This window comes from Canis lupus, chromosome 26 (assembly GCF_003254725.2).
Source record: "Canis lupus dingo isolate Sandy chromosome 26, ASM325472v2, whole genome shotgun sequence".
Lineage (NCBI taxonomy): Eukaryota > Metazoa > Chordata > Mammalia > Carnivora > Canidae > Canis > Canis lupus.
The window spans coordinates 21,658,209-21,681,928 of NC_064268.1; the positions used below are offsets into that span (position 1 = coordinate 21,658,209).

The 23,720-nt window shown below is 36.8% G+C and overlaps 1 long non-coding RNA gene across 1 annotated transcript in view; it reads left to right on the top strand.

Annotated features, from left to right (window-relative positions):
- Window positions 1-23,720, top strand: part of LOC112676765 (uncharacterized) — a 45,888-nt gene that overhangs the window by 16,480 nt on the left and 5,688 nt on the right. The window contains exons 2-3 of the long non-coding RNA XR_007406137.1: window positions 19,302-19,359; window positions 22,773-22,900. This is a non-coding gene — a long non-coding RNA (uncharacterized LOC112676765). The remainder of the gene's footprint in view (window positions 1-19,301; window positions 19,360-22,772; window positions 22,901-23,720) is intronic.

A 23,720-nucleotide genomic window follows, 5' to 3' on the forward strand; every position in this document is an offset into this window, starting at 1 on the left:
TTCTGTTTGGATTATCTGTCCATTGATGTAAGTGGGATGTTAAAGTCCCAAACTATTGTTGTATTTCTGTCAGGTTTTTATATGTCTGTTAATCCTTGCCTTGTGTATTTAGGTGCTCCTGTCTTGAGTGCATAGATACAGTTGTTATATCCTCTTATTGCATTTATTTTTTTATCATTATGTAATGCCTTTCTTTTTCTTTTTTTTTTTTTTTTTTTTTTTTTTTTTTTTTTTTAAAGATTCTTATTTATTTATTCATGATAGTCACAGAGAGAGAGAGAGAGGCAGAGACACAGGCAGAGGGAGAAGCAGGCTCCATGCACCGGGAGCCCGACGTGGGATTCGATCCCGGGTCTCCAGGATCGCGCCCTGGGCCAAAGGCAGGCGCCAAACCGCTGCGCCACCCAGGGATCCCCATCTTTCTTTTTCTTTTGTTACAGTCTTTGTATCTACTTAGTCTGATACAAGGATTGCTACTACAGCTTTCTTTCATTTCTATTTGCATGGAATGTCTTTTTCGATCTCTTTACTTTCAGTTTGTATGTGTCTTTAGGGCTGAAGTAAGGCTCTTCAGGGAACATATGGATGAGTCTTGGTTTTTTATCTGTTTGCCTATGCTGTGCCTTTTGATTGGAACATTTAGTCCTTTTACATTTAAAGTAATTATATTTAAGGATTTTATTTATTTATTCATTCATGAGAGATAGGCAGAAGGAGAAACAGCTCCTTGGGGGGAGCCTGATGCAGGACTCAATCCTAGGACCCTGGGATCACTCCCTGAGCCAAAGGCAAATGCTCAACCGCTGAGCCACCCAGGTGCCCCTAAAGTAATTTTTGATAGATATGTACTTACTGACATTTTGTTGTTTTCTGGTGGTTTTTGTAGCTCTTCTCTGTTCCTTTCTTCTCTTGCTCTCTTTCCTTGTGATTTGTTGACTGTATTTAGTGTTATGTTTGGATTTCTTTGTGTGTGTGTGTGTGTGTGTGTGTGTGTGTGGTGTTATGTGTAAATAGTACAGGTTTTTGGTTTGTGGTTTTCATAAGGTTCATCTGTAACACCCTCTGTATATAGCAGTCTATTTTTTGATGGCTACTTAAGTTGAACTGTATTCTAAGAGTGCTACATTTTTAGCCAACCATTTTATGTTTTTGACATCATATATTACATCTTTTTATTTGTATATACATTAACTATTATACTTGCTTTTACTACTTTGGTTTTTAATTTTCATACTAGCCCTATAAGTGGTTGATCCAGTACTGTTATTATGTGTTTGTTTTTACCTGTGAGATTTTTTCTTTCACAGTTTTCTTAACTTCAAGTTTGGCCTTTTCTGCTCAAAGAAATCCCTGTGACATTTCATGTAAGGCCGTTTTAGAGGTGATGAACTCTTTTAACTTTTTTTTTTTTTAATCTAGGAAACTGTTTATCTCTCCTTCAGTTCTGAAAGATAACCTTGCTGGGTAGATCATCCTTGGTTTTAGGTTTTATCCTTTCAGCACTTTGAAGGTATCCTGCCATTCCCTTCTGGTCTGCAAATGATCTGCTGAAAAGTCACCTAGAAGTCTTATAGACATTCCCTTGTGTGTAACTAATTGCTTTTCTCTTGATGCTTTGAAGACTCTCTCCCTTTAATTTTTGGCATTTTTATTTCAGTGTTTCTCAATGTGTCCCTCTTCGAGTTTATCTTATTTGGAGCTCTGCATGTTTCCTGGACCTGATATCTGTTTCCTTCTTGAGTTTAGGGAAGTTTTCAGCTTTTTCTTCAAATAAGTTTTCTGTCTTCCTCTCTCACTTCTTTGAAGAGTTTAATAATGTGAATGTTAGTACACTTGATCTAGTAGTCACAGAGGTCCCTTAAACTATCCTTAGGTTTAAAAATTCTTTTTTCTTTTTGCTGCTTATCTTGATTTTCACTGCCCTGTATCCTAAACTGCTGATCAGTTCTCCTCTGTCATCTGATCTGCTTTTGGTTTTCTCTAGTGTGTTTTTTATTTCAGTTATTGTATTCTTTAGTTCTAATTGGTTCTTTTCCATATTTTCTTTCTCTTGAAATTCTCACTCTATTTGCCCATTCTTCTCCTGAGTTTGATAAGCACCTGTACAATCTCTACTTTGAACTCCTTATCAGGTAGATAACTTATCCCTTCGTTTAGTTTCTTTTCTAACGTTTTATCTTGCTTTTCTGTTTGTTTGTTTGTTTGGAACATCTTCCTTTGTCTCCTCATCTATCTGACACTGTGTGTGTGTTTTTGTCTGTTAGGTAGATCAGTTACATCTTCAGGTTTTGAAGGAGTGGCCCTTGTGTGAGCTGTGTGCACCATCCTGTTGGCTGGCCTGTGACTGTTGCAGGCATGCTGGTGGGCAAGGCTGGTGACCCAGTCTGCTGGCTGCAATGCCCAGCAGCAATTGCAGCACACACACTGATAGGCGGGGCTGGCTCCTGGCACAGCTGGTTGAGAGGCCCAGACTCAGCTGCTCTGGGTGTGCTGGTATGCATGGCTAGCCCCCGGTGTGGCTGGCAAGGCCCAGCCACAACTATTGCAGGTGTGCTGGTGAGTGAGAGCCACTTTGGGGGTACAGCAGTCCCAGCCAAGGCTCCCTGCTGTGTCCAGCAGGGTGGGAACAACATTGGAAGGCCATCTGCTGGGGTGGGTCAGTTGAGTGGACAGGTCTAGAGGTGAACACCAGGGCAGGAGAGCAGTTCTAGCAAGGCAGATGGAAAGTATCAGAAATGGCACCCACTAATGCTAGAACAGCTAGAAGGTAGCTCCTGTGGTAGGAGGGTAATAATAATAATGGCTCTTACCAGGGCACCTGGGTGGCTCAGTTGAGCATCTGCTTTCAGCTCAGGTCATAATCTCCAAGTCCTGGGATCAAGACCCATGCTCCTTGCTCAGCAGAGAGTCTGCATCTCCCTCTCCCTCTGCCCCTCCCCCCACAGTCATTTTCTCTCTCAAATAAATAAAATCTTTTTTTAAAAATGGCTCTACCAGCACTTCTGTTTCCAGAGAAGGTTCCTACCAATCTTTGTACTCTCTGCACATGCCCTAAACTTACCAAATCTTCACGTGTGACTTATACAAACTGTTGGCTCTGTGCTAGATCTAGGAGCTAGTGAATTTGTGCAGGACCCTTTAAGAGCAGTCTTAGTTTCCTATAACCCTCCAGCACTCCCCCAGTTAAGACCCACTGACTTTCAAAGCCAGAAGTAATGGGAGCTTATCTTCTCAGTACAGGTCCTAAGGACATGGTCTGCAATGTAGGGCTTGAACCCTTCACTCTTCAGGGAGGACTGCTGTCCCTGTGGTATCCATCCCACTTGGGTTGTTGCACCAGGGGTATCAGTTCTGAGAAGACCATGTTCTGCCTTTCCTGTGGCATTTACTTTATATTCCTAGCTGCGGGAGATCTGTTCTGCTCTCACAGAGACTTGCTCTGTAAATAGTTGTAGTCCTGGTGTGTCTATAGGAGGAAGACATTTTCCTCTGGCTGCTTTCAGGATTTTTCTATTTAATTTCAGTTTTCATCATTTTGATTATGGCTGTCCCTATGCATATTCTTCCTTGTATTTATCCTTTTTGGGGATTTCTGAATTTCTTGTAAGTAGAAAGTACCCTATTGAGTGAGTTTTTGGTCATTATTCATTCATTCAGATTTTTCTCTTTCTCTGTTTTAGGAATCACGTTTAACCTCTTCATTTATCCCAACTCCCCAAAGCTCTATTCATTTTTTAAAATATTATTTTCTCTGTAAATATTGTCTAATTTCTATTGATGTCTCTTCAAGTTCATGTGCCCTCCTATTATCTTCAAGATGATATTAACCCATCCAGGGAATTTTTCCTATGTTAGATATTGTAATTTCAAATCTAAGCTATCCATTTAGTCCTTTTACATACTGTCCACTTCTCTGCTGACTTTTTTATTTATTCATTCCTTATAAGTGTTTTCTCCTTGTGTCCTAGAACATAATTGTAATAGCTACTTTAAATTCTTTCATTGTAAATTTCAACATGTTGGGTCCTGTCAGGGTCAGCCTCCATTGATGTCTCTGAGTCTCTGAGTATGGCCTGAATTTTCCTGTTTCAAAGTTATGTGAAGTACATTTGGATTTTATCCTAGACATTGTAAATGATGTACTATAAAGACTTTGAATTCTGTTGTATTCCTCCTAAGAAAATTGGGAATTTTTTCTTTTCTTTTTTAAATCCACCCATTAGGTTGTCTGAACTGGAACTGGAAACTCATCTACTCCACAGTGGGGAACGTTCAAAATTTTGTTTGGCTCTTTGATCCTTATGTGGCTACTTGGGAGTCTGTTGTTCATGTGTGTGCTTCAGGGGTTAGCCAGAGATTTGGATGGTGTTTATGACACAGTTTTGGGATACTCCTCTCTTGTCCTCTCCTTTATAGCATTTTCTTCCTCACCAGCTGCTGCATTTGTCCTGAAATCTTTCCTTTTGAACAAGGAAGACTATAGATTATTTAAATCTGCATTTTTGCCTCTTGACATGGCATGGATTGGGGCCTACCCGAGGTAAAAAATGCAAAACCCGTCCTAGTGCTCAATACTCCACTATAGAATTTCCCTTCTTTTGATTGCTTTCCAGTGCTTTTAGGTAATTTGTAAAAATATATTTTGTCCAGTGTTTATAATTTTGTTATATGTGGAACTGTTTTTCCTGTAGGTGTTACTACATGATTAGAATGCAAAGTCTCTGGGCTCTTTATAATGCTTTAGTTTTGTAGACATTTGAGGAGAGCCATTCCACATGGACCCTCATGAGTCCCTATTTTAAGAGCTGAATTACATGATAGGCAATAGTATTAGCCATGACTTTACTCTAAGCTTTGGCTGGGAGATTTGACAGTGGTAAGTGGACCAGGAATCCTTTATTTGCATTAGATCAGGTTGAGTTATTTCTCTGAACTGTGTGTCATGAGGATGCTGCAATGTTATAGAGCCAGTAGCTTCAACAGGTCTTAAGTTTCATATTCATGCAGAGTCCAGGGAGGGAAAAGTCCATTCCCTGTGGTCAGTAAATGTTAAATCATTATGAGAAACCATTTCAGTCTTGTAAGTGATTCAAAATACTATATAATTTAGAGCAGTGATGGATTTGGGTGTGCCCAAGGAAAAGAAAATTGCCTACAATATGAGGAAGTTTCAGATACATAACCATCTGTGTCTTGATGGAGGGGGGTGTAACATAAAGATGTATGATGCCATTTGTAAAACTAATTTCTCTTTCCATTTAATCTCTTGTTGCCTAAGAAAATGCAGCTAGTAATTAAGATACCATTTTGGTCTTGCTTGTAAGTGCAGTTTCCTTCATTAAATTTCACACTTGTGAAAAGGAGCTATTAAGAGACAGCCTAAGGTAACACTTTTGAATAGCTAACTTTGTTAAAAATACGTTTTCCAAATTTCTTGCAATAAAATGTAATTGCATTTTCTGTTTTCACTTGTGTAGAATCTTCTCACATATTATCTATTAGAGATAAGACTTGATGCTGCAGGGAATATTCTGCTAAACTGGAGGAGTACAGTGACTTCTGAGCTCCTTTCCTTGTCATTTATAATAAATAAAGTTTTCTGGCTTCTCTAATTTTTCTTACAGTTCACTTCCCATAAGGTTAAGCGGTGGCAAGAGAGAGATTCCAGAATACATAGTATTTTAAAAGTGTCGAGTTTTTAAAATATTTGTTATTAAATTAAACTGGTTAGAAAGCAATCAATAAATAATCATTGAGCCTGTACTGCAACACTAGAGTACCTTGATGTCAAACCTTTAAAGTGAAAAACAAAACAGAGTGAGGGAAGAAAAAAATAAAGGAAAAAACCATACAGTTTTTTACTGTTCATAATAATACCAAATCATAGCCAATGAAAGGATGTTCTACTTTATAAAAATGAATACAGGGATCCCTGGGTGGCGCAGTGGTTTAGCACCTGCCTTTGGCCCAGGGCGCGATCCTGGAGACCCGGGATTGAATCCCACGTCAGGCTCCCGGTGCATGGAGCCTGCTTCTCCCTCTGCCTGTGTCTCTGCCTCTCTCTCTCTCTCTCTGTGACTATCATAAATAAATAAAAATTTAATAAATAAACAAATAAATAAATAAAATAAATACAAATGAATACATAGTAAAATTATTGCTGTTGTATGCATCAACAGTGAACTTCTTATATGACATGTCTTTACTATTTAATGTGTTGTGATTTTTCCTTTGGAATTAAGTCCTTGTTTCTGTGGCTGGTTGACAGTATAATATAGATGAAAATGTTTTTACATTAAATATTAGTATAACATCTAAATGTTCTGTCTCAGCTTAAGACAGATCTTAATTCAAATACTTTTATTAGTATCTTTGTCATATAGGAGAAACACTGCTTCTTTCTCGCCACTAACTGAAATCCATTGCATATTTTTAAAAAGTGACCATATTAATGTGCTTACTTCTAAAGTTCTTTCCTCACACAGGTGATAATATAAGCATTCTTCTTTATTTGTATTAATTTTAACCTAAAAAGATAATCTTAAAGAAAAGTCTTGTTGTCTTTTAGTTTTATGTTATCCTTAGCTGCTGCTTAGGATTATTAATAGAATGTGTAGTTGTTATGGATGATTTTGTGATATGAATGCTTTTCTACAGAGAACGAGATGAAAACTCTAAATTTGCTGAATTCAAAGGTAAAAATCTTTTTGAATTCAACAATTTTAATCTAGATTGAAATCAAATAAAGTTATATAGTTCAAAATGTGTTTTCTTCAAATTAATGCACAAAAATCTGTAACCTCATATATACAATGACCACCTAGACCAATGAAAGAGATAACTTTATTGTCATTTCAAAGACAATAAAGTACTTAGGAATGAAGTTAATGAAATGTTTAAGTGTTATATGAAGACAACTTTATGACATTCTTGAAATACACAAATGTAGACTTGAACAAATGGAAAGATGCTATGTGTTCTTGAAAAGGATGTTTTAATATCACAAAGATGTCAGTTTCTCTCCATGTTGAAAAAAAGCACAATCCTAGTAAAAATATCAACAAGTTTTTTTTCAAGGAAGCAGATTATTTATAAAATGCATATGGAAAAATAAAAAAGCAAAAATAGTAAGGAAATCCCTGAAAAAGAAAGGTAATGAGTAGAGTGTGGGTTAGCCCTAACAAGTATTGAAACATCATAAAGCCTTCACAATTTAAAAAGAGAGATGTGGTAACATTATAGATGTATTGATGGGACAGAAGAGAAATTCCAAAAACAGACCCATAAATATGGAGATTTGGTATATGTATTTTGCCATCTCAAAGCAAATCAAAGATAGTCTTTTTTTTTTTTTAAGATTTTACTTATTTATTTGAGAAGGAGCATGAGCTGCTAGGAAGGGCAGAGGCAGAGGGAGAAGCAGACTCCCTGCTGAGCAGGGAGACCGACGTGGGACTTGATCCCAGGACCCTGAGGTCATGACCTGAGCCAAAGGCAGATGTTTAACCAACTAAGCCACCCAAGCGCCCAAAGACAGTCTCTTTAATAAGTAGTGTTGAGATCACTGGATCACAATTTGAGAAAAAAATAATGGATCTAATCCTCACACTGCACTCAGTCAAATCAATAACAAATTGGGAAATAGTGTTTGCAACCTATGTTACAGAGGCTAATCTCAGTCTACAAGGAGCTCACAAAAAATGAGATCAGAAACCCAATAAAAGACTGAGACTGGGCAGAGAGTCAATGGCATTTGAATGTATTTAACAATGCTCAGCCCCACTCATAGTAACAGAAGTTCAAATCAACACCACAATATGTGATACAACAGAATTCTATATGGCAATAAGAAGGAACAAACTATTGATACCAATATTATGCTAAGTGAGAGAGACCTGACACAAAGGCTACATACACTGATTATGTTTCTATAACATTCTGGAAAAGGCAAAACTTTAGAGACAGAAATCAGATCCATGGCTGTCAGGGACTACGCGTAGTGGGAATAGGACAGGAGGGAAGGGATCCCTGGGTGGCGCAGCGGTTTGGCACCTGCCTTTGGCCCAGGGCGCGATCCTGGAGACCCGGGATCGAATCCCACGTCGGGCTCCCAGTGCATGGAGCCTGCTTCTCCCTCTGCCTATGTCTCTGCCTCTCCTTCTCTCTCTCTCTCTCTCTCCCTCTCTCTCTCTCTCTCTGTGACTATCATAAATAAATAAAAAAATTTTTAAAAAAAGACAGGAGGGAAATGTTTGGTATGGTGGTGGTCACATGAGCGTATTTATCAAAACCCATCTAACTGTACACCAAAAAAGGTGAATGTTATTGTATGTAAATTTTGCCTCAAAAAACCTTGAGTTTTAAAACAAACCACACTATGATATCATTTCTTTCTTACTAGTTTAGTGAAAATCTCGAAATTTTATAAGACTGTTCGAGATGCTGTGGGGAAATAGACGCTCTCATACATAACTGGTGGTAGTACGTAATGGCACAGCCCTTATATAGGGGAATTTGGTACTATCTAAAATAATTACATAGGCATTTATTTTATCCACTGATCTAGAAGTTCTATTAACAGCCTCAGTATATTCCATTGAGTACATAATTCATTATGTAACTGGTCTCCTTCTGGTGGACGTTAAAATTTCTAACTTCCTTTTGCTATTACAAACATTGCTGTAAGGCAAAACCATTTCATGTAAGTTGATATATCAGTAGGCAAAATTCTGAAAAATATAATTGCTGTGTAAAATGAAAGGTGCATGTTTAGTTTGAAGAGTAGTGGTAGCAGATTGCCACCAGTACAGATTGTACCAATTTACATTCTTATCACTGTTGTATGAGTAGGACTGTTTCCCTTCAGTCTTGCCAACAAAATGTGTTATCAAGTTTCTGGATTTTTAACAAAATTATCTTATTTTAGTTTTATCCTTTGGTTGGTTTCCTATTAAGTTGCTGGTCTCCTATATTAGAGAGGTTAACCCTTAGTAATATGAATTATAAGTATTTTTCCCATTTTGTCCATTGTGTGTTTTGGTGATATTTTTTTCCTATACAGAAGTTTTTTGTTTTTATGAGGTTAAATATCTTTCATACTTTATGAATTTTGAATCTAGTTAAAATGGCTTTTCCCAGTCTAAAATTATTATAGAACTTTGCCGTAATTTTTTCTAGTGCCTTTACCAATTTTTTTTCCATTTTTTACATTTAACTGATTTCATATGGAATCCTGGTGTATAGTTTTTAAAATAGTTATTCTAATACTGTTTATTGAATGGCCTGTTTCCGTCCTAGTGACTTGCAGTGCTACCTCTACCGTATATTAACTTACCATGTGTTAGAGTCTAATTCCATTATTCCAGTTTTGTTTTATCTGCCTATTAGGTGCTAGAACCACACTTTCTTAATTGAGGCTTTTGCTATTTGGTATGGCCAGTACCTCATTCCTTTATTCTTTCATTCTTTCCTTCCTCATCAGAGTTTTTCTAGATAACTCTACGTTTTTTATTTCCAAATGAACTTTTGAGTTGTTCCATCTAGGTGAAGAATGGCAAAACCCTCCAAAATAATGCTTAATACTATCAGAAACTTTTAAATTAAAATGGTCTTAAATGTATAAATCAGCAACAAGAGAACAACTATTTTCTTCCTAAGTAAGCACATAGCTTACTTCACAGTTTGAAACCAGAATTTTTGGCTTTACATATGAAAGATTAAAATACTAAAGATAACGTTGCATAGTAAAATAGCAATACCTATAATACAGTTATTACTAATGTAATAGCATCTCACAGTGTATTTAAAATCATTCACAATTAGGGATCCCTGGGTGCCTCAGCAATTTGGCACCTGCCTTCGGCCCGGGGTGTGGTCCTGGAGTCCCGGGATCGAGTCCCACCCACATCGGGCTCCCTGCATGGAGCCTGCTTCTCCCTCTGCCTGTGTCTCTGCCTTGCTCTCTGTCTCTCTGTGTCTCTCATGAATTAATAAATAAAATCTTTTTAAAAAATCATTCACAATTCTATTTACTAAAGTGCTTCTAGTAATGTGTCCCTTTTTGTTTATGTATAACTGTTTACTTCTCTTACTAGTCTCCTATATGTTCTAATGAAACAAAGCTTCTCGTCATAAACACTCAAGTTTTAGCTTGACATTATGATACAACTCTTAACCACCTCCTCCTGTCTCCCTCTATCCCTTACTACGTGTTTAGATCAAATTGCATCATTAAAACACAAATATTTTGTGGATATTTCAAAAATCCAAGAGTCAACTCAAAAAGCAATAACACAGCCAAATATAAGCAATTAAAAAAAATTACCAGTTATTCTATACACCAGAACTTGTTAGTTTCTTAACTGTTTTAAGAAAATATCATATGAGAAAAGACCTCGTTTACAATAGGAATAGATCTATATTTACCTAGGAAAAATGAATTTAACAAGAAATATGCAAATATTTGAAGAAAGTTACAAAATTTTAATAAAGGAAATGAGAACCATCTGAATAAATGGAGAAACAAATTGGAAAACAGTATAACACTTTCCTAAGATAATATTTGTACATAATACAATTCCAACACAAATTATGATGGGATTATTTGGAAGCTTAAGAGTTTGTTTTAAGACAAAACAAGATATTTTTAGTTTAATGTGTTTATTTTAAAGTTTATCAAGAAGAGGGGCACCTGGGTGCCTCAGTGGGTCTGAGGTCTGACTCTTGATTTTGGCTCAAGTCATGATCTCAGGGACATCAGATCGAGCCCCATGTCGGTTCCACACTAGATGTGGAGACTGGTTGAGATTCTCTTTGCCTCTCCCCCCGCCTTTCTTTCCCTCTCCCTGGGGAAAAGAAAAAAATTTTATCAAGAAGAAAAGAGTCTGGAAAATTTTGAAGAAGAGGCATGCAAAAGACTTTCTGTGTAAGATACTAGACTGTACTGTAAAGCTGCAGTATTACAACAGTATGGATCTCTGGCAGGAACATTGGATTAAAAAAGAAGAAACCACTAAAATACCAGAAGCATATGTAGGTTTTTCCCCACTGTTTTTTTTTTTTTTCAAGATTTTATTTATTTATTCATGAGAGACAGAGGCAGAGGCAGAGAGAGAAGCAGGCACCCCCGCCGGAGCAGGGAGTCTGATATAAGGACGCAATCTCAGGACCCTGAGATCATGACCTGAGCCGAAGGGAAATGCTTAACTGACTGAGCCATCCAGGTGCTCCTACCCACCATTTTATTATGAAAAATTTCAAACATGTAGAAAAGTTGGACGAATTTTACAGCAAACATATATGGCTAGACCTAGATTCTACCATTAACCTCTTAGTGTTCTTGCTGTATCACGTATTTCTCCATGTAGTCATCCTTCAATCCAAAATTTTGAATTCATTTCAAAGTAAATTTAAGATATCCGTGTTCTTTCCCCTTTTAAACATTCCAGCATGTGTATTATTAACTGGAATTTCTTTAAAATGAGGCTTATATGTTTACAATTTTGAAATAATTAGGCCCTTATAAGTTTATCATAAAATTTAATTTCAAAGGGAAAAATCGGGTATATTAATAAAGAGGTAGAAATTAATACAATACTATCAGATTACCAAACTTTAAGATTTAAAACATAGACAGGGATGCCTGGGTGGGTCAGTCAGTTAAGCATCCAACTTGTGATTTTGGTTCAGGTCATGATGTCATAGGTCATGAGATTGAGCCCCATATTGGGCTCTGCACTCAGTGGAGAGCCTGCTTGAGACTCTCTCCCTCTGCCCTTCCCTCCATTCATGTTCTCTCTTTCTCAAATTACTCTTTAAAAAACACTTTAAAAAATAAAATTGAACATAGACAAACCCCAATTTGGGCAAGAGGTTGAGGAACCAAGCACCTTCACTCGTTGTTTGTAACAGTATTAATGAATTCAACTTCATTGGAAAGCAGGTTGCTGATATATATTCATATATTAAATGTGCAAAACTTCTGACCTAGTAATTCCATTTAAATTTGTTTCAAGGCAATATATATACTAGATTGTTTAATATCTTAACATCATTTATAAGAGTGAAAAATTGAAAACCCAAATTAAAATAGGGAATTGATAATTTGTGGTCACTTATACTGCTGAGTCTGTATCTATTAATAATGATAATGTTGAGTCATAGACAACAAATTGGCATATGTAAATCTTGCCATATCAGTAGTTACATTAAATATGAATAGAGTAAGTATTGCAACCAAAGACAAGGTGTGTGTCAGACTGCAAGATCCAAAGTATATACAAAAGTCTTGAAACTCAAAGATATAAATAGCATGAATATATAAAGAGAAAAATGTGCACCATGAAGACTAACCACAAAGGAGCTGGTGGAACTACATTGATACCAAGCAAATAGCCTTTTAAAAATACTACTAGAAACAAAGGAGAGAGATGTTTTGTAATGATAGAAGGGCCAAAACTTCAGATAGATTTAAATTCATAAGTGCACCTAATAACAGTGCACTCAAATACATGAAGCAAAACCAAGCAAAATTCAAAGGAAGAAGAGACAAATTCAACAATTATAGATGGATACTTCAATACTCTTCTCTTAGTAATTGATGTAAAAAAAACCTAGACAGAAAGTAAGGATATGAAAAACTTGAGTAGTATTATCCCAACTTTGTCTAACTGAAGTATATGGAACTTTCCACCCAGAAATGCCAGAATATACATGCTTTGCAAGTGCATATAGAGCATTATTATTCAAATTATGTACTCGGTGCAAGAGAATTAAGTTAGGAAGCAATAAGTTACATTCTTCAACCACACATAGATAAATTAGAAATTAACAATAGAAAGAAATTTGGGCAACGCTTGAATACTTGGATATTAAACAATACACTTAAATAATTCATGAGCCAAAGAAGAAATGTCATGTAAAACATCTTGAATTGAAAAATGAATACACAACATGAAAACAATTTATGAGATGTAGCAGAAGCAGTGCTTTAGAAGGTGATAGCTTCAAACATATTAGGAAATTCCAAAATTCATAAGCTAAACATCCACCTGAAGTTAGAAGACCAAATCAGTATCATGTAATGAAGGAAATAATAACATTCAGAAGAGAAGTTGATGAAATAGAAAACAAAAAGACAAAATCTGTGGAACCAAAAATTAGTTCTCTGAAAAGATTTTTAAATATTGTCTTTTCTTAGACTAACCAACGAAAAAGACAACACACAAATTACCAGAATGAGGACTGAAAGAGGAGAGGTGATTATGAACCTTACAAAGAACTGAAAGAGTATTATGAATTTCTTTAAGTTCATAATGGACATTGGACAACTTAAACATCAGAAATTAGATAATATCAATAGAATAGACAAGTTCTTAGAGACAAATTACCAAATAAAGGAGAAATAGGAACTCTATATGCGTATCTAAATGTTAAGAAATTGAATTAGTATTTAAATGTCATCCAACAAAGAAAAGCCTCAGCCTATATGGCTTTTGCTAATGAATTCTACTACTTAAGAAAGGATTAATATCAGGACACCTGAGTGGCTCGCTCAGTCATTTGAGTATCTTACTTACTCTTGGTTTCAGCTCAAGTGATGATCTCAAAATCCTGGGATTAAGCCCCACATCAGCCCTGCATGGAGCTCCACACTCAGCATGGAGTCTGCTTGTCCCTCTCCCTGCTCCTCCCTCCCCCGCCCCACACTTGCTCACTTGCTTTCTAATAAATCTTTTAAAAAAGATTAATATTAATTTTTCACAAACCTGTCCCAAAATTAGGAGAGAACAATTCACAATGTATTCTGTGAGGCCACTGTTACTCCGACACCCCAGACATCACAAAGAAAGAGAATTATAAACTAGTATCTCAAATACAGATGCAAAAACTCTCGACAAAATGCTAGCAAACCAAATCCGGCAACATATAAAAGTGTTAAGACCAAGTGAGATTTATTGCAGGAATGCAAGGTTTGTTTATCATCCAAAAATCAGTTACTGTACCATTACACATGAATAGAATAAAAGACCAGTAACATCATTTTGGTAGATGTGGAAAAGATGTTTGAAAAAGTTCGACACTCCTTGATGCTAAAAATCACTCAAGATACTAGGAGTAGAAGGGAACTTCCTTTGAAGGAAGGGTAAAGGGCATGGTAGAAAAACCCACAACTAACACTAATGTAAGAGCTAACTAATGTTAGAGGTTCTAGCCGGGACAACTAAGCAAGAAAAAAGTCATCTTTTTAGAAAGGAAGAAGTAAGATTATCTCTAATTGCATATATCATGGTCTTGTACATAAAAAATCCTGAAGAAGGGTACCTGGGTGGCTCAGTAAAGCATCTGGCTTCAACTCAGGTCATGATCTCAGGGTCCTGGGATTGAGCCCTGTGATGGGTTTTGTGCTCCGTGGTAGTCTGCTTCTCCCTCTCCCATCTCGCTCGTGCTCTCCCTCTCTCAAATAAATAAATAAAATCTTTTTTTAAATCCTAAAGAATACACTGAAAAATAACCAAGTTTAACAAGATTACAGGATACAAGATCAGTATACAAAAATCAGTTATATTGTGACTCAACTTTCAATGAACAAACCAACAATGAAATTAAGAACCTTAATAATGAAATTAAGAAACCAATACTGAAGACTCACTTTCAATGAACAAACCAATAATGAAAAACCAATAATCTATAGTAGCATCAAAAAGAATAAAATACTTAAGAATAAAGTTAGAAAAAAAAGTACAAAACTTACAGTATTAGCTTGCTAGGAGCACCATAATGAAGCACAAACTGGTTGCGTTAAACAACAGAAATTTATTTTCTCATAGTTCTGGTGGCTACAACTCCAACATCAAAGTGTTAGCAGGGCTGGTTCTTTCTGAGGGCTGTGAGGGAAAATGTGTTTTATGCCTCAATTTCTGATGGTTTGCTAGTAATCTTTGGCATTCCTTGGCTCCTGCTGCATCACCCTGATCACAAGGTGTTCTAAGTATGTCTGTGTCTGTGTGTCCACATTTCTCCCTTATGTAAAGACACCAGTCCTACTGAATTGAGGCCTACCTTAATGACTTCATCTTAACTCAGATCTGCAAAGACCTTGTTTCTAAATAAGATCACATTCACAAATAGTGGATGGGTTAAAACTTCTATATCTTTTGAGGGGACACAATTTAACCCACAACACTTACATTCCAAAAGTACCAAACATAAAAGTCAAAGACCTAAATGTAGAAGGTAAGACTGTAGGAATGCTGACAACACTGAATCTATCTTTGGCTCTCCATCTTGTTCATGCCTATGCAATGACTCCCTAGGGGCTACGTATTCCAGGCCCTTTGGAGGTTAATGTACACCATACTGGAATGCAGGAAGGCTTGTTTGGATCTCCCCTAAAGTGATGCACAGAAGGGAGCACTTCAGGTGACCAGGAGAAATAACTGGTGCACAGAGGGCCCCACTTTGGACAACTACCCTGTGACCTCACCACCATGCCCCTCCATAAAAGCTAGGGAGTAAGGTCGGGATTGGGTGGAGAATAGCTGTGAGAATGCCTGCATACCACCTGGATCACCTGTCCACCTGCCTGATCCCCCATCAACAAGTTACCCTGAATAAAATGTGTAAATGATATGGAGTGGCTTGCTTAACTTTTCAATATTAAAGTGCCTTCTCACTCCGGACAATATATTAATGCCCCTCCTCTGCCTTCTAACAAAAGACAGTCATGTTTATGGATCAGAAAACTTATAGTGATATTCTGTAAATCAATCTACAGATTCAATTCAGTCCCGTCAGTGGCTCTTTACAGAAATTGATAAGATGATCTAAACTCCATGTGGAAATTCAAGAGGCCTCAGAATAGCCAAAACAATCCTGAAAAAGAACAATGTTGGTGGACTCACATATCCTAATTTCAAAATTAATATAAAGTGACAATAATCAAAACAGTGCATTACTGCCAAAAAGATAGGCATATAGACCAGTGGAATACAGTTGAGACTTAAGGAATAAACCCATATATATCTCTGGTCAGTTGATTTTTGACAAGGGTGCCAAGGATGAGAAAGCATGAATTCAAACCCCTATTATATACAAAACTTACTGAAAATGAATTCAAGATCTAAATGTTAGCTAAAACTATTAAACTTTTAGAAGAAAACACAACCATAAAATTATGACCTTGGGGATGCCTGGATGGCTCAGCAGTTGAGCGTCTGCCTTCAGCCTAGGGCGTGATCCTGGAATCCTGGGATCGAGTCCCACGTCGGGCTCCCTGCATGGACCCTGCTTCTCTCTCTGTGTCTCTCATGAATAAATAAAATTAAAAAAAATTATTATGACCTAGGATTAAGCAGTGGCTTCTTAGATATGTTACCAACACTCAAGCAATAAAAGAAAAACAGGTACACTGTAAATCAAAACTTCTGTGCTTCTAAAACCACCATGAAGAAAGTGAAAGACAACCTACACAGTTGGATAAACTGTTTGTAAACCACATATTTGATAAGGGGTTTTGTATCTAGAATAAAGTACTCCTACATTTCAATAATGAAAAGGCAATCTAAATTAAAAATGAGCAAAGGATCTTAATAGACGTTTCTCCGAGGGATATACAAATGGCTAATATATGTGAAAAGATGCTCCAAGTCATTAGTATCAGGGAAATGCAAATTAAAACCACAGTGCCACTTCATTCCCACTAGGATGGCTATCGTGAAAATGACAGTAGCAGGTGGTGGTGAGGATATGGAGGAATCACAAGCCTTGTCCACTACCAGTGGGAACGTGAAACAGTGCTGCCACGTTTGGAAATAGCCCGACATTTCTTCAAAATGTTAAACATAGTGTTGCTATATGACCCAGCAGTCCCACTCCTAGGTATAACTCCCAAGAAAAATGAAAACATACATCTACATAAAAATCTGTACATAAATGCTTAGGCCATCATTATTCATAATAGTGGAAATAACTGAAACGTCTGTCAGCTGATGAATGGATAAATAATGTGGTATATCCATGCGATGAAATATTATTTTCCAATAAAAAGCAATGAAGTACTGGTACGTAGATATACTGTGGATGAGTCTTGAAAACATGATGCCAAATGAAAGAATCCAATCACAAAGACCACGTACAAATTGTATGTTTCCATTTATGTGAAAGGTCTAAAACATGCAAATCCATGGGAACAAAAAATATCAGTTGGTGGCTTGTGGAAAGTGGGGAGCGAATATTCATGAGTATATGGGTTTTCTTAGAGGTGATGAAAATGTCCCAAACTTGTAGTAATGATTGGACAACTCTAAATATACTAACAACTATTGAATATATATTTTACATGGGTAAATTACATGGTATATGGATATCTCAAAGCTGTTATTAAAAAAACAACATAAATCACCATGTTAATAGAATTAGGGGAAGATAGGATTATTCTAGATACAGAAAAATCATTTGGCAAAATTGAACTCTCATGTTTGATAAAAACTCAAGAAATTATGAATGGGAGGGAATTTCTTCAACATTGTAAAGGCATTTAAAAAACCTACAGTTAATCATGCTTGATGAAAGACTGAACAGATAAAAAAAAGACAGATGATTTTCTCTTCATTACTAGTCATAACTTCATGTTTTTTCACATGCTTGATCACTTTTGTTGGATGCCAGACATAATTAAGTTGACCTTTTTGGATGCTGAATATTTTTGTATTAATGACATATTTAGAGCTGTGTTGTGGGACATAGTTAAAGTACTTGGAAACTGTTTTATCCTTTTGGATGTTGCTTTTGAGCTTATTATACCCTAACAAGAGGCAAGACCCTCTTGTTTACCTGGTGCTTCCTGAATCATGAAGCTGAATCTCTCCTGGCTGGAGAGAGCAGGCACAATTCTTGATCCTTGGTACTGTTCCCTCTAACCCTGTTGGATGGAGCTCTCCCAGGCCTCAGGCGGCTTCTTCACATTGCTGATCATTACTCAGCTGAGTGCTTGAGGGGGTGGTTTGCAGCCCTCTCCTCTCTGGGATTCTGCCCTGCAAACTAGTCATCTTATTTTTCCTACACCTGCGAGGAGCCTCCCAAACTCCACTAGGTTTCTGCTACTGGTATCATGTCCTGGAAACTACCAAAGTAGTATAAGCTAAGACAGCTGGAGAACTCACTTCGTTTGTTTCCTGTCTCTCAGAGTCCCTGATCTCTGTTGCCTAATGTGTAGTGTTTTGAAAACTATTGTTGTGTGTATATTGTCTGTTCCCTGGTTTCAGGCAGAGTGGTAATATTACTCCAGGTTGGCCAGAAGCATGTGGTATTTCAAACAAAATTGACAAAGCAATTCTTTAGGGAAATGCTTATCTTTCCAGAATATGATGGTGGAACAGTCGGATGTTCAGATGCAAACAAAACAAAACAATAGGAAAAAAAAAGAAGAAAAGAGAACTTAGAACTTAGATCCTTACTTAATACCATACACTACAATTGGTTCTAAGTGAATCATTCGTAGACCTAAATATAAGAGCTAGGGGCAGCCCGGGTGGCTCAGTGGTTTGGTGCCACCTTCAGCCCAGGGCATGATCCTGGAGTCCCAGGATCAAGTCCCATATCAGGCTCCCTGCATGGAGCCTGCTTTTCCCTCTGCCTGTTCCCTGCCTCTCTCTCTCTCATTCTGTCTTTCTCATGAATAAATAAATAAAATCTTTTTTAAAAAAAATAAATGTAAGAGCTAAAACTATAAAACTTCCAGAAAAAAACATAGGAGAAAGTCTTTTTTACTTTCAGTTAGGCAGTGATTCTTACATATGACCCCAAAGTACAATTCATAGAAGAGTAATAAATTTGACTTTGTACCTCGCAGTTCCTAGGTGCATAACCAAAAGAACTGAAAGAAGGGGCTTACACAGATAGTTGTATGCCTGTGTGTAAAGCAGCATTATTCAAAGTAGCTAAGACAGAAATAACCCAGTGTCTGTCAACAGATAAATGGTTAAACAGAATGTGGTCTATACATACAATGGAATATTATTCACCCATAGCAAGGAATGAGATTCTGATTCTTTCTACAACATAAGATGAACATTGAAAATACTCTAAGTGGAATAGCTACACAAAGAAGGGCAAATTCCAATTACATGAAGTACCTAAAATAGCAAACTTATAGTGACTAAGTAGAATAAAGGTTATCAGGGGTTCGGGAAGTAGAGAGGCTAATATTGTATAATGGTGTGTTTATTTCTGAGGGCTGCCATAACAGACCACCTCAAACTGGTACTAGCTTAAAAAACAGATACTCATTTTCTCTGTTCTAGAGGCTGGAAGTCCAAAATCAAGGTATCAGCAAGTCCGTGTTCCTTCTGAAACCTGTAGGTGAGTCATCCTTCCTTGCCTCTTGCCTCTTTCTAGCTTCTGGTAGTTTGCTGGCATTTTTTGGTATTCCTTGACTTATAAATGCATCACACCTATCCTCTTCCTTCTCATGGTATTTCCTTGTGTCTTTTCACCTCATCGTTCCTCTGTGCATGTCTGTGTTTGTCCAAATTTCCCTTGTAAGGACACCAGCTATATTGGGTTAGGCTCCACCCTGATGGCCTCATCTCGTTACCTCTATGAAGACCCTATTTCCGAAAAAGGTCACATTCTGGGGTACTGGGGTTAGCACATCAATATCTCTTTTTGAAGGACATAATTCAATCCATAACAAATGGATACAGAGTTTCTGTTTGAAAGAAAGAAAGAAAAAATTCTGGCAACAGTTGCACAACATTGTGCATGTCCTTAATGCCTGAGTCGTATACTTAAAATGATTAAAATGGTAGATTTTAGGTATATTTTATCATAATTTGAAATACTTAGAGGGATATTCAGCAAAAAATTAAAACTAGTTTTATCTAAGTGATAGTGGGATTTGGGTGATTTCCCCTTTCTCTTCTATAATCTTGTGTTATTTTGAAAAAGAAAATATATTGATTTTTTCCAGTTAATCTGTAAAGAGCATATGTAAGAATCTATTTCCCTCCACTCAAAGTTCCATCTTTAATGAAAAATGAAACCTAGTTTCATGACATCCAGTTTGATAAGACAATAAAAGCTTAGTGAAACTTTTCCCAACTGAAAATGTTTTTGTTTTTCTTCTTTAAGGGGTCTGGATGTTTATAACTCAAAACTTGGAATGTCTGAAGATAGTATCTCCTCAGAATGAGAAACAATTTTTTTGTTAGGTGTTAGTAGAGGGTACTGCTTCTATGGGCCAATTTACTGTGTTAGAAACATAATAACCTAGAAGTAATTCCAAGTGTAAATTCTCATTCTTTACCTTTAGGGAATATTGAGGAAAATTGCAAATTTATTTCATTTAGTTATAATAAATCCAACCTCTAGAACCACTACTTTGTGCTTGGTTGTGCTAGAGAAATTTTAGAGAAAAATACTCATCCATTGTCAATTTTTAGGCATAATTATGATTTAGAATTAGTTGACAAAAATCAGACTTGAGGTAACATCATGCTGATTTGGTTATATTTTATCTTTCTACATATGCATTTATAAATATAATTTGACAAAAAGTAGCCAATTATTATTTCAAAGGGCAGTGTTACCTCTCTTCCATGATCAACTGAGGAAAAAATTCTCTAAGTTTAAGTAACATTTCTGCTTTATGTTACCTGTGGACCAGCAAATGCAGAGTGCTTCTCACATTAAGAAATTTAGAATATCTTGATGTTTCCTTAAGTCATGCTGAATATTCTTGTTGACAAATTATTCTATGATATGATGTGTTGAAAGAGGAATTCTAAGTTAACCTGGAAAATAATAGTAGGAAAATGTTTATGTGTTAACCATACTCTAATCTGATGAGTTAAGCATTTTACTTTCATGATATCATTTTAAGATTCAGCTTAATTTTCAGAAAATGGAAAGTAGAGATACTACTATTCATTGACATTTTGCCCTTTAAAAAAACTTAATACAAGATTAGCAAGATATTAGAGCTGTGGTAATTGGATGTCTTTCAGGGTAATAAACCATTAAAGTTTATGAGTCACGTTAACAGAAAGTCCTCCCAGTTCCACCATTTCCCTTTATCGGTTCATTCTACAATAAACATAAAATCGTCTGCCTGGAGTTCAGAGCACAGCAAGGGAGAGAGGAAAAAGCCAGAACAGAAAGTCTAGGAAGTAATAAGTGGGAAATGTTCAGTAACCTTTTGATCCTCAAGCTCCTGACAAATGTCCAGCATTTAGTGCACTGCTGTGACCAGCAAAACTTGGCTGTGGCGAGACTTCTCTCAGTGACTTAGCGACCAAGTCTGTGGTCTCAAGGATGCAGGGACTCCCCAGCTACGTTTTCTAGAAGTTCTCCCAAAGCCACCTTAGTTATGCAAAAAAAAAAGATGAAGAAAAGGTGATAGAGAGCAATGTTAAAAGCTCTGGCCTTTTGTGCGGAGGAGTCACTTGATTGTTCCTTGTTATTGGGGCTGCTGGTGGAAGCCTCGAGATGGAGCATGGTGTAGGTCACAAGCCAAGGCCTAGAGGATGGAGAGTATTGCCACTTTCTGCCTGCGTCTCTAAATGAAACTTTCTGCCTGTGTCTGTTGCTTTACACCATCCTGACTTAGAGGAGCCCTTGGGAAGAAGTTTTGTGTGACTGATCACAGACTGCCATCTGATAAAACTCTCTAGTGTAACTCATTTTCTTCCTTCACCCTCCTCATTACTTGACTCTTTTGTATCTATGGATTTTATTCTGTGCTTTCATTTACAGCCTTTCAAAATCTTTTGGAAGTTGAAGAGCATATATATGCTCTTCTGCATATGTGTGCTTTCTGCATGTGTGATTTAACAAGAATATCCAAATTAATATAAATATAAAAACAGATCTTTCATGATTTATGGAAGGCATTATGCAAATCTTACTGCATGTGGGTTATCTTTCCAAAGAATTCTTTGATTACAAATTTTCAAAGAGGGCAACCCCGGTGGCACAGTGGTTTGGCGCCGCCTGCAGCCCGGGGCGTGATCGTGGAGACCTGGGATCGAGTCCCACGTCGGGCTCTCTGCATGGAGCCTGCTTCTCCCTCTGCCTGTGTCTCTGCCTCTCTCTCTGTCTCTCTCTCTGTGTTGCTCATGAATAAATAAATAAAATATTTTAAAAATATATTTAAAAAAAACAAATTTTCAAAGAAAAAAGCCATTGTTTGCAACTTATTTTTCAAAAGGAATATGCTAAATGCCAGCTGCTGTTTTGTGGCCAGAATGATGTATCCAAAACATATCCTTCGGTAGAAATGGCAACATCCTTCTGTAAATTTTGGAAGTTTGAAAAGCCACAAAGCAATTCTCTGTGTTAGGATCTGGGTAGGAATGGGGTATAGAGGGTCAGGGATTGGGATGATCTCAGAAAGCAATCTGGTATCTATTCAGTTGTGAAGTCATTAGCATTTTAGGAACCTGTACATATAACCACTTTTACTGGCTTTTTTTTTTTTTTAAGATTACCGTGAAAGTAAGCATTCTTCTTTTTTTTTTAAAGATTATTTCTTTGTTTATTTGAGAGAAAGGGAGAGAGAGCAGGAGTGAGGGGCAGAGAGAGAGGGAGAAGCAGGCTCCCCATTGAGCAGGGCCTCCAATGTGGGGCTCGATCCTGGGACCCAGGATCACAACCTGAGCCCAAGGCAGACATTTAACTGACTGAGCCACCCAGGTGCCCCTAAAGTAACCATTCTTAAGCCTACATGTCCAGTCCAGAGGAATTTTCTCCTTCTCAATTGTTTTTGTCCACAGATTATGAAAGAAACGACTCTACCTTGTTACTTTTGATAGGAAACTGTAAACTCTAGAGTGTTCTCTTATCCTGTACACTCATCTGATCTGTGTCCATGACTCCTGATTAAAAATACAACTTTCACTTGGTAAGTTATTTTATATTTTTTGATGAAGTTGAATGTGTATAGCTGTCTACAGCCACATAGTAAATGTCCTATATACTATTACTCATCAGTACTGTTTGATAATGGCCATCCTACTCAACCTTTCAAGTTATGATAAAGCTTTGTCAGTTATTCAAATCTGGACAGTTATCAACTTGGACAGGTTCTAAATCAAACCAATAACCTTGCTGTCAAAATTAGCCGGATGTTTTGGGAATTATTTGTTAATCTGATGAAGTTATCTGATAGTACCTGTGTCCAACTTCCTTATGAGTACATTTTCCAGAAAACCCATGATAAATGGATCCATTTTAGCAATGTTTTATTTTAACTTCTTTGGTTTTTTTTGTTTATTTATTTATTTATTTATTTATTTATTTATTTATTTATTTTTAATTTTAACTTCTTTGGATGAAAATGTTGCCAACTTAGATTAGCAACAATTTTCAATAAAAAAGGTTTTCAGTTTTAAAGAAAGGTAAAAAGAATAACATAATGAAAACCTGTGTATGCCCTTTATCCTAGGAAATGAAACATTATAAATACATTTGAAACTGCTGGCGTATTCCAGATCCTATTTCCTCCTCCTACCCACCCTGTAAATCTGCTGTCATAATTCCCATGCATGTCTGTAATAGATTATTTTTACTCATCATTGTTGATGGGATTTATGCATGTTGGTATGTGCAGCTTTCGTTCATTCTTTCCCAGTGCTATGCATTTCAGCATTCTCTTCTTGGTGGGTATTTAAGTTGATTTTCACGTTCTGGTATAATAATACCATATGGATGTTCCAATAGGT